General features: G+C 48.3%; 1 protein-coding gene across 1 annotated transcript in view; it reads right to left on the reverse strand.

The window, feature by feature from the left end:
- LOC143961791 (E3 ubiquitin/ISG15 ligase TRIM25-like) overlaps positions 1–10,905 on the reverse strand; it is a 110,711-nt gene that overhangs the window by 35,651 nt on the left and 64,155 nt on the right. The window lies entirely within an intron of this gene.

Genomic DNA, 10,905 nt, shown 5'->3' on the forward strand with positions numbered 1-10,905 from the left:
GTAGGAGTAAAGGGGCTATTTCAGCTGAGTGTATATCTGGGCTACACGGGTCAAGTGCTTGACTCGAGTATAAGCCGAGGGGGGCATTTTCAGCACAAAAACAATGTGCTGAAAAACTCGGCTTATACTGGAGTATATACGGTATATAGATATATATATTTATTGTACTTTTTTATATCTATATTTATTTTTCCTGTGTTTAGTCAGTCTGTTTTACCTCCTATGTACTATATTAAGTGTAATGTTTATTAGTGATGGCCGAACGGTTCGCCCGGCGGTCGTTTCGCGGCGAATTTCCGACATTCGCGGTCCGCACGTTCGAACGCCTTTTTCCGTCGTTCGCCGCGGCGGACTTACGTGTTTAATGTATACAAGAACTTTAACCTTTGGTGACACGTTTATCATGTGATACAGGACAGCCAATTGAGACATGACAGCACATGGACACTTGTACATTCCCCCTAACCTATAAATACACCCGATCCGGTGGCCATTTTACATTCTTTCTTCTGTTACGATAGGGACAGGTTCCTGTGTGGAGTAGGGAGAGATAAACCACTAGCTATTTGGTACACAAAAGTTCTTTTCAGGACTGGTATAGGTGTTAGGTGTTGATAGGTTTGCTGTGCTGCTGATTCTTGCAGCAGCCTGAGTGTCTTTTGTTAGTTTAGAGAAAGGGAAAGGACGGTGTATGCTACAGGGACAGCCAGATTAGTCTTTCATCATCATCATCATCATCATCATCATTAGCTGTTACTATCAAGGTCCACAAAAGAGCTGTTCCAGTAACCACTAATCGTTCTCTTTTTTTGCCAATTTGTATAGGGACAGGAAGGAAGCAGTGTTGTCAGGCAGTGAGGGTAATTTTAAAGACTTGCTGTTATTATTAGTTCCACAAAGGTTCTTTTCAGGACTGGTATCAGTGGTACAGTAATAGGCTTGTACATGTATAATATTCTTTCTTCCAAATATAGAAAGGATATTATACTTGACTGCTGCCCTTCTGCTGCAGTCTGCTAAACATTCACAACTCACTTGTTCCACAAAAGTTCTTATAAGGACTGGTAACTTGGTATAGGGTGCTACGGTACATAGGCTTGAGTGCGGTACAGTCTGCTGTTCTGTAAGGACCGCTATCGGTCCACAATAGATAGGGTTGACGTGCACCACTGCTGACCGCTCACCTATACTGCAGCAGTCCTTCAGCGGTATAGGGACTGACGTACAGTCTGCTAATCACTAACACACAACCTGCTTGTTCCACAAAAGTTCTTATAAGGACTGGTAACTTGGTATAGGGTGCTACGGTACATAGGCTTGAGTGCGGTACAGTCTGCTGTTCTGTAAGGACCGCTATCGGTCCACAATAGATAGGGTTGACGTGCACCACTGCTGACCGCTGCCCTATACTGCAGCAGTCCTTCAGCGGTATAGGGACTGACGTACAGTCTGCTAAACACTAATACACAACCTGCTTGGTCCACAAAAGTTCTTATAAGGACTGGTAACTTGGTATAGGGTGCTACGGTACATAGGCTTGAGTGCGGTACAGTCTGCTGTTCTGTAAGGACCGCTATCGGTCCACAATAGATAGGGTTGACGTGCACCACTGCTGACCGCTGCCCTATACTGCAGCAGTCCTTCAGCGGTATAGGGATTGACGTACAGTCTGCTAATCACTAACACACAACCTGCTTGTTCCACAAAAGTTCTTATAAGGACTGGTAACTTGGTATAGGGTGCTACGGTACATAGGCTTGAGTGCGGTACAGTCTGCTGTTCTGTAAGGACCGCTATCGGTCCACAATAGATAGGGTTGACGTGCACCACTGCTGACCGCTGCCCTATACTGCAGCAGTCCTTCAGCGGTATAGGGACTGACGTACAGTCTGCTAAACACTAATACACAACCTGCTTGGTCCACAAAAGTTCTTATAAGGACTGGTAACTTGGTATAGGGTGCTACGGTACATAGGCTTGAGTGCGGTACAGTCTGCTGTTCTGTAAGGACCGCTATAGGTCCACAATAGATAGGGTTGACGTGCACCACTGCTGACCGCTCACCTATACTGCAGCAGTCCTTCAGCGGTATAGGGACTGACGTACAGTCTGCTAATCACTAACACACAACCTGCTTGTTCCACAAAAGTTCTTATAAGGACTGGTAACTTGGTATAGGGTGCTACGGTACATAGGCTTGAGTGCGGTACAGTCTGCTGTTCTGTAAGGACCGCTATCGGTCCACAATAGATAGGGTTGACGTGCACCACTGCTGACCGCTGCCCTATACTGCAGCAGTCCTTCAGCGGTATAGGGACTGACGTACAGTCTGCTAAACACTAATACACAACCTGCTTGGTCCACAAAAGTTCTTATAAGGACTGGTAACTTGGTATAGGGTGCTACGGTACATAGGCTTGAGTGCGGTACAGTCTGCTGTTCTGTAAGGACCGCTATCGGTCCACAATAGATAGGGTTGACGTGCACCACTGCTGACCGCTGCCCTATACTGCAGCAGTCCTTCAGCGGTATAGGGACTGACGTACAGTCTGCTAAACACTAATACACAACCTGCTTGGTCCACAAAAGTTCTTATAAGGACTGGTAACTTGGTATAGGGTGCTACGGTAAATAGGCTTGAGTGCGGTACAGTCTGCTGTTCTGTAAGGACCGCTATCGGTCCACAATAGATAGGGTTGACGTGCACCACTGCTGACCGCTGCCCTATACTGCAGCAGTCCTTCATCGGTATAGGGACTGACGTACAGTCTGCTAAACACTAATACACAACCTGCTTGGTCCACAAAAGTTCTTATAAGGACTGGTAACTTGGTATAGGGTGCTACGGTACATAGGCTTGAGTGCGGTACAGTCTGCTGTTCTGTAAGGACCGCTATAGGTCCACAATAGATAGGGTTGACGTGCACCACTGCTGACCGCTCACCTATACTGCAGCAGTCCTTCAGCGGTATAGGGACTGACGTACAGTCTGCTAATCACTAACACACAACCTGCTTGTTCCACAAAAGTTCTTATAAGGACTGGTAACTTGGTATAGGGTGCTACGGTACATAGGCTTGAGTGCGGTACAGTCTGCTGTTCTGTAAGGACCGCTATCGGTCCACAATAGATAGGGTTGACGTGCACCACTGCTGACCGCTGCCCTATACTGCAGCAGTCCTTCAGCGGTATAGGGACTGACGTACAGTCTGCTAAACACTAATACACAACCTGCTTGGTCCACAAAAGTTCTTATAAGGACTGGTAACTTGGTATAGGGTGCTACGGTACATAGGCTTGAGTGCGGTACAGTCTGCTGTTCTGTAAGGACCGCTATCGGTCCACAATAGATAGGGTTGACGTGCACCACTGCTGACCGCTGCCCTATACTGCAGCAGTCCTTCAGCGGTATAGGGACTGACGTACAGTCTGCTAAACACTAATACACAACCTGCTTGGTCCACAAAAGTTCTTATAAGGACTGGTAACTTGGTATAGGGTGCTACGGTAAATAGGCTTGAGTGCGGTACAGTCTGCTGTTCTGTAAGGACCGCTATCGGTCCACAATAGATAGGGTTGACGTGCACCACTGCTGACCGCTGCCCTATACTGCAGCAGTCCTTCATCGGTATAGGGACTGACGTACAGTCTGCTAAACACTAATACACAACCTGCTTGGTCCACAAAAGTTCTTATAAGGACTGGTAACTTGGTATAGGGTGCTACGGTACATAGGCTTGAGTGCGGTACAGTCTGCTGTTCTGTAAGGACCGCTATAGGTCCACAATAGATAGGGTTGACGTGCACCACTGCTGACCGCTCACCTATACTGCAGCAGTCCTTCAGCGGTATAGGGACTGACGTACAGTCTGCTAATCACTAACACACAACCTGCTTGTTCCACAAAAGTTCTTATAAGGACTGGTAACTTGGTATAGGGTGCTACGGTACATAGGCTTGAGTGCGGTACAGTCTGCTGTTCTGTAAGGACCGCTATCGGTCCACAATAGATAGGGTTGACGTGCACCACTGCTGACCGCTGCCCTATACTGCAGCAGTCCTTCAGCGGTATAGGGACTGACGTACAGTCTGCTAAACACTAATACACAACCTGCTTGGTCCACAAAAGTTCTTATAAGGACTGGTAACTTGGTATAGGGTGCTACGGTACATAGGCTTGAGTGCGGTACAGTCTGCTGTTCTGTAAGGACCGCTATCGGTCCACAATAGATAGGGTTGACGTGCACCACTGCTGACCGCTGCCCTATACTGCAGCAGTCCTTCAGCGGTATAGGGACTGACGTACAGTCTGCTAAACACTAATACACAACCTGCTTGGTCCACAAAAGTTCTTATAAGGACTGGTAACTTGGTATAGGGTGCTACGGTAAATAGGCTTGAGTGCGGTACAGTCTGCTGTTCTGTAAGGACCGCTATCGGTCCACAATAGATAGGGTTGACGTGCACCACTGCTGACCGCTGCCCTATACTGCAGCAGTCCTTCATCGGTATAGGGACTGACGTACAGTCTGCTAAACACTAATACACAACCTGCTTGGTCCACAAAAGTTCTTATAAGGACTGGTAACTTGGTATAGGGTGCTACGGTACATAGGCTTGAGTGCGGTACAGTCTGCTGTTCTGTAAGGACCGCTATCGGTCCACAATAGATAGGGTTGACGTGCACCACTGCTGACCGCTGCCCTATACTGCAGCAGTCCTTCATCGGTATAGGGACTAAGAGTTTTGTCACAGGGTCATTTAAAAAATGACAGGCAGAGGAAGAGGCAGGCCCTTCCGCAGGGGTGGTAGGGGTAGGGCAGGAGCAACAGGCTTGAGCCAAAGTGGGAAGTTGCAGAAGGTGCGTTCAATTACTTTAAAGGATGCACCAGACTTGGTTGAGTGGCAGACTTGGTTGAGTGGCTCGCTCAGCCTTACTCTTCTGCACCCTCCTCATCCTCTCGATCTGCACCCTCTTCTTCACTCTCTGCTATGTGCACCCCCAAAGACACTACCACCAACAACACGACCACCACCACCACCACCACATACCTTCCGCTTGAGTCACTGGAATTATTTTCCGATCCATATCAAGAGGACATTTCTGATGCGCAGCCACTCTTGGTATTGGATCAGGAAGAGGAGGTAGCAACAAGCGCTACTCAGCAGTCTGACGCCAGTACCCAGATCAGCCCAAGGAGGAGGTTGGTCCCCGGTGTTGCTGCCTACTCCGAGATCTCTACTTATAGCGGTGGGGAAGGTGACGTTGATGATGACGTGTCTAGTGATGTCACGTGGGTGCCCACAAGAGAGGAAGAGGAGGGGAGTTCAGAGGGAGATATGGACCAGCAGATAGGGAGGAGAAGCAGCAATGACTTACATTGCACAGCAGGGACAAAGCAGACTGCAAATGTATCAGGAGCGAGTCATCGACCATGTACGGTCACATCTGGCGCTCCCAGGACACCGGCACATGGCTCCGCAGTGTGGGCTTTTTTTAACGTGTCCGCTGCTGACAATAGCGTTGCCATCTGCAATCTTTGCAGTCAACGCGTTAGTCGCGGTAAGCCCAATACTCACCTAGGGACGACCGCCTTAAGAAGGCACATGAGCAGCCATCACCGAGCCCAGTGGGAGCAACGGAACACACAAAGCCACACTGCAGGCTCTCACCGTCCAGCCTCGTCTTCTACTTCTCCTTCTCCTCTCTCCTCACAATTGTCCTCCACTCCACCTTCCATCACGCCAAGCTCACATTTTTCTGCAAAAAGGCAGGCTTCCGTGGGCCTAATGTTTGAGCGTAAAAAAATGATGACGCCGGATAACCCTCTTGCCCAACGGTTGGCGGCTGGCTTGTCAGAACTCATAGCCCGCCAACTACTGCCATATAAACTGGTGGACTCGGAGGCCTTTCGCAAATTTGTGGCCATTGGAACACCACAATGGAAGGTCCCAGGAAGGAAGTATTTCTCAGAGAAGGGCATCCCAGAGCTATATGGCCATGTTCAGCGGCAAGTGAATGTATCTCTGGCACACAGTGTCGGTGCCAAGATACATCTGACCACAGACACGTGGTCTAGCAAACACGGGCAGGGAAGGTATATCAGTTTTACTGCCCACTGGGTGAACCTTCTGACGGCCGTCAAGCATGTAACCCGTGGCACCCGTGTAGATTTGGTTTTACCGCCACGGATTGCATGCAGGCCTGACTCTTCTTCTCCTCCTCCTACTCCATCCTCCTCCCTCTCCTCCTCAGCTGCCTCCTCCTTTTCCGCTGCTAGCGTCTCTTCCACTGCACCGCCCAAGCTCCCCAGAACCTATTCCACATGCCAGGTGAGACGTTGCCATGCCGTGCTGCGTCTGTTGTGCCTGGAAGCAAAGAGCCACACTGGCCCGGCACTCCTTTCAGCTTTGCGTTCACAGGCAGATGAGTGGCTAACACCGCTCAATTTGACAGTTGGTAAAGTGGTGTGTGACAACGGTGCCAATCTGCTTAGCGCATTGAAACAGGGCAAAATCACGCACGTGCCGTGCATGGCACACGTCTTAAACTTGGTCGTGCAGCGATTCCTTGTCAAATACCCTGGGGTCCAGGACATCTTGCGGCAGGCAAGGAAAATCTCGGCCCATTTCAGAAGATCTTACACGGCCATGGCTCGCCTTGCTGACATTCAGCGGCGACACCATCTGCCGGTCAGACGTCTTATTTGCGATTGCCCGACGCGATGGAACTCAACCTTCTATATGCTTGATAGGCTGCTCCAGCAGAAACGTGCAGTTAACGTCTACCTGTATGAACTCTGCGAAAGAAACGGTTCTGGGGAGCTGGGTTTTTTTCACCGCGCCAGTGGCTGCTCATGCGCGACACATGCAGACTTCTGCGGCCATTTGAGGAGATCACCAAACTGGTCAGTCGCAGCCATGGCGCCATCAGTGACATGGTACCTTATGCCTTCTTTCTGGAGCGTGCATTGCGTCGTGTCATTGATCAGGCTGTGGAGGAGCAGGAGCGGGAAGATGAGGAAGTCGCAATGCTGGATGAATTCCCAGGGGGGGCTACTCTATCTGAGACAAGTCAACAACAGGAGTCTGATGAGGAGTCAGAGGAGGATGGTGCCGGGGCGGATGAGCAGGAGCAAGAAGAGCATGCTTTAAACCTTTCTGGGATCCCTGTTGTGCGAGGATGGGGAGAGGAGAATGAAGAGGACGACATTATCCTGGATGATGAGCAGGAGCCAGGCCACCACACCGCTTCCACTTTAGTGCAAATGGGGGCCTTCATGCTCCAGTGTTTTAATAGGGACCCCCGTATAAAAAGCATGAGGGTCAAGGACCAGTACTGGGTGGCAACGTACTTAGACCCCCGGTACAAACACAAAATGGCGGAAATGTTACCGCCGTCGCAGAGGGCTGTCAGAATGCAGCACTTCCAGGCCTTGCTTCGAGAAATGCTGCATTCTGCTTTTGCGTGCGCTGGCAGAGGAGCAATTCCCACTCCCAGAGAAGGATTTGCGGGTACCAATCCAACAGCGCCTGCAAGAAGAGGCCGGTTTGAAGATGTGTTGGTGACTTCGGATATGAGGTCATTCTTTCAGCCGACCCATCGACAGGTGTCATCCGGATCCAGCATCAGGGAACGCCTAGACCGTCAGGTGTCCGACTACATTGGGTTAACGGCCGATGTGGACGCTCTGAGGAGTGATGAACCCCTAGACTACTGGGTGGGCAGGCTTGACCTCTGGCCAGAGCTTGCCCAATTTGCAATCGAACTGTTGGCTTGCCCCTCATCCAGTGTCCTGTCCGAAAGGACGTTCAGCGCAGCAGGGGGGATTGTGACCGATAAGCGTACTCGCCTAGCTCACCACAGTGTTAACTACCTCACATTTCTAAAAATGAATGAGGCATGGATCTCGGAGGAATTCAACACATGTGACCAGTAGACCATGTATATGTCTATAAACTATTTTTTTAATCAAGCACACAGACCTTCTTAATTCATTTGGCTCACTTCCTTGACCCAAAAAAGCACACCGTACTATATGCCCCTACCCTCCTCTTTGAAGAGGTTGAGCGGTGTCATATTTCTACTGGGGCTGCTTATGATATCCCTGTGCTGTGCTGACTTCCTCCTGGGGGTTCTTATTATGAAGGGATCACACTATCCCTGTGCTGTGCTGACTTCCTCCTGGGGGTTCTTATTATGAGGGGATCACACCATCCCTGTGCTGTGCTGACTTCCTCCTGGGGCTGCTTACGGTGCTGCTGTCAGCGCTGTATGTCACGGTGCTGCTGTCAGCGCTGTATGTCACGGTGCTGCTGTCAGCGCTGTATGTCACGGTGCTGCTGTCAGCGCTGTATGTCACGGTGCTGCTGTCAGCGCTGTATGTCACGGTGCTGCTGTCAGCGCTGTATGTCACGGTGCTGCTGTCAGCGCTGTATGTCACGGTGCTGCTGTCAGCGCTGTATGTCACGGTGCTGCTGTCAGCGCTGTATGTCACGGTGCTGCTGTCAGTGCTCTGTATTACGGTGCTGCTGTCAGATGCCTCTATCACGGTGCATGTGTCATTCCGGTATGTCACGCTGCTGGTGATCATCTCCTGCACCCTCTTCTTTGCCTACCCTGGTCCCTGACCTTCCCTCTCCTCCATTGCCTTCATTAGCTCCATAGTCCTGAATTGTTAGAACAATTTCCCAAATAAAATAAAAATGCTTGTAGTTATCGATCCCAAATTCACCTCATACATGTATTATGTCATTGTCCAGATGGTGGGACTACGTTTTACCCCCTAATAATTACCACGTGGCCGCAAATTCGACATGAAGGTTTGCAAAGTTCGCCTCCCATTGAAGTCAATGGGGCCCGCGGCGAACGTTCGGTTTCGCGAACGTTTGGGTCCGTTCGCATTTCGCGTTCGCGAAACGTCCCGTCGGAAGTTCGTCCATCACTAATGTTTATTATACATGTAATACAATACATAAATCTTGCATTTTAAGCCCTCGCTAGATACTACATGGAGTATTGTGCAAACCGTAGAGGAGAGAGGAATCAGTTAATGGATTATTGATAGTTTGACCCCGTTGGTCATATGTTTGGCTGTGCCCTGTCGGTCTGGCCTTTTCTATCTTATGGCCGTTATTAAGTTGCCACTGTTTGGCATTACGTTTTATCCAGTTCTTGTTTCATTGACCTTATAGGTTTGATATTCTACCAAACAAACCTTTTTTTTTCTCTCTCCAGTTGAAATGTTATGGAGTAAGGAAGATGAGGAGTCATTGGAGGTGGTTGGAGGGCCTTACAAGCTCCATGTCTCTTCCTTCATAACACTGCGTGGAACAAAGTGGTTGGTAGATGAGGTAAGAGACCACACAAAATGTATCCAAATCAATCCTGTAAGATTGTGTTATTGTTATTAAAATGTCATATTTTCTTACAATGCAGGTAAGTGATGTGTACCTACATCACCTAATTACACACCAGCAGGTAAGTGTGAATTCTATGGGAACTATGTGTATGCTTCTGTTACATGTTTGCTGATTTTGTTGTTTTGCCTGATAATTTGTCATTTCATTCTAAACAGGAATCTGTTGGCCACATTTGTGCCGTGGTTTCCACTGGATTGTTTGAGGGTCAAGTCCATAAACTTGGAAAGGTGAGTTACTTGTCACAATTACAGCTTTACAGCTATGAGCATAAAATCCATAAAATTCATTACTAACGCGCTTTACACCCTTTTGTGTAGATTATATTTCCAGAAGATGTTTGGGGGTGTCCAGCAAACGTTGGAGATCTCTGGATTCTAGTGCTATTTATTATTTCACACAGTTTACCTTTTATTTACTTATCTTATTTGTCTCTTATATTTGATGTCATTATGTTATGTATATAGGGTTGTCACCTGATCTTTACCCACTTCAGCCCCCCAGCCTGTTTTTGAGATTTGTTGTTTATAAGTTAAAATCTATTTTTTTCTTGAAAATTACATAGAACCTCCAAACATTATATATATATATACATATATATATAAAAATTCAGACACCCTAGAGAACAAAATGTTGGTCATTGCAATACTTTATATCACATCGTATTTGCGCAGCGGTCTAATGTCGCATTCACACGATCGGAAATTCGGCCAGCAAAAGACAGATGAGAGCTTTTCATCGGAAAATGCGACCGCGTGTATTCTCCATCGGAATTTTGCTGGCGGAATTTCAGCCAGCAGAAGATTGAGAGCATTTTCCCAATTTTTTTGACGGAAAAAGTTTCTATCGGAAATTCTTGTTGGTCTGTATGCAATTCCGAAGCTCAAAATTCCTACGCATGCTCGGGAACAATTCAAGGCATGCTTGGAAGCATTGAACTTCATTTTCTCGGCTTGTCATAGTGTTGTACATCACCGTGTTCTTGACTGTCGGGATTTGGTGTGACCATATGTAGGCAACACAAGCTTGAGCGCAATTCCAAATCATGTGTACGCGGCATTACAAGCCCAATATTTTAGCAAAAAATCCCCCTTCAGTCCATCATGAATGCTGCTGCCAGGCTCATCCACCTTACCAACCGCTCAGTGTCTGCCACCCCTCTCTGCCAATCCCTCACTGGATTCCACTCATCTAGTAAATCTAATTCAAAATACTAACAATAACTTACAAAACCATCCACAACTTGGCCCCAGCTACATCACTAAGCTAGTCTCAAAATACCAACCAATCCGCTCTCTTCATTCCTCCCAAGACCTCCTGCGCTATAACTCCCTCATCACTTCACCCCATGCTCTCCTCCAGGACTTCTCCCGAACCTCTCCCATCCTCTGGAACTCGCTACCACAATCTGTCTGACTATCTCCTACTCTGTCCACTTTCAGACGATCCCTGAAAACTCATCTCTTCAGAGAAGCCTATCCTACC

The sequence above is a fragment of the Lithobates pipiens genome, unplaced genomic scaffold (genome assembly GCF_037356315.1).
Source record: "Lithobates pipiens isolate NorthernLeopardFrog02 unplaced genomic scaffold, aLitPip1_a1.2 Scaffold_8, whole genome shotgun sequence".
Classification (NCBI taxonomy): Eukaryota; Metazoa; Chordata; class Amphibia; order Anura; family Ranidae; genus Lithobates; species Lithobates pipiens.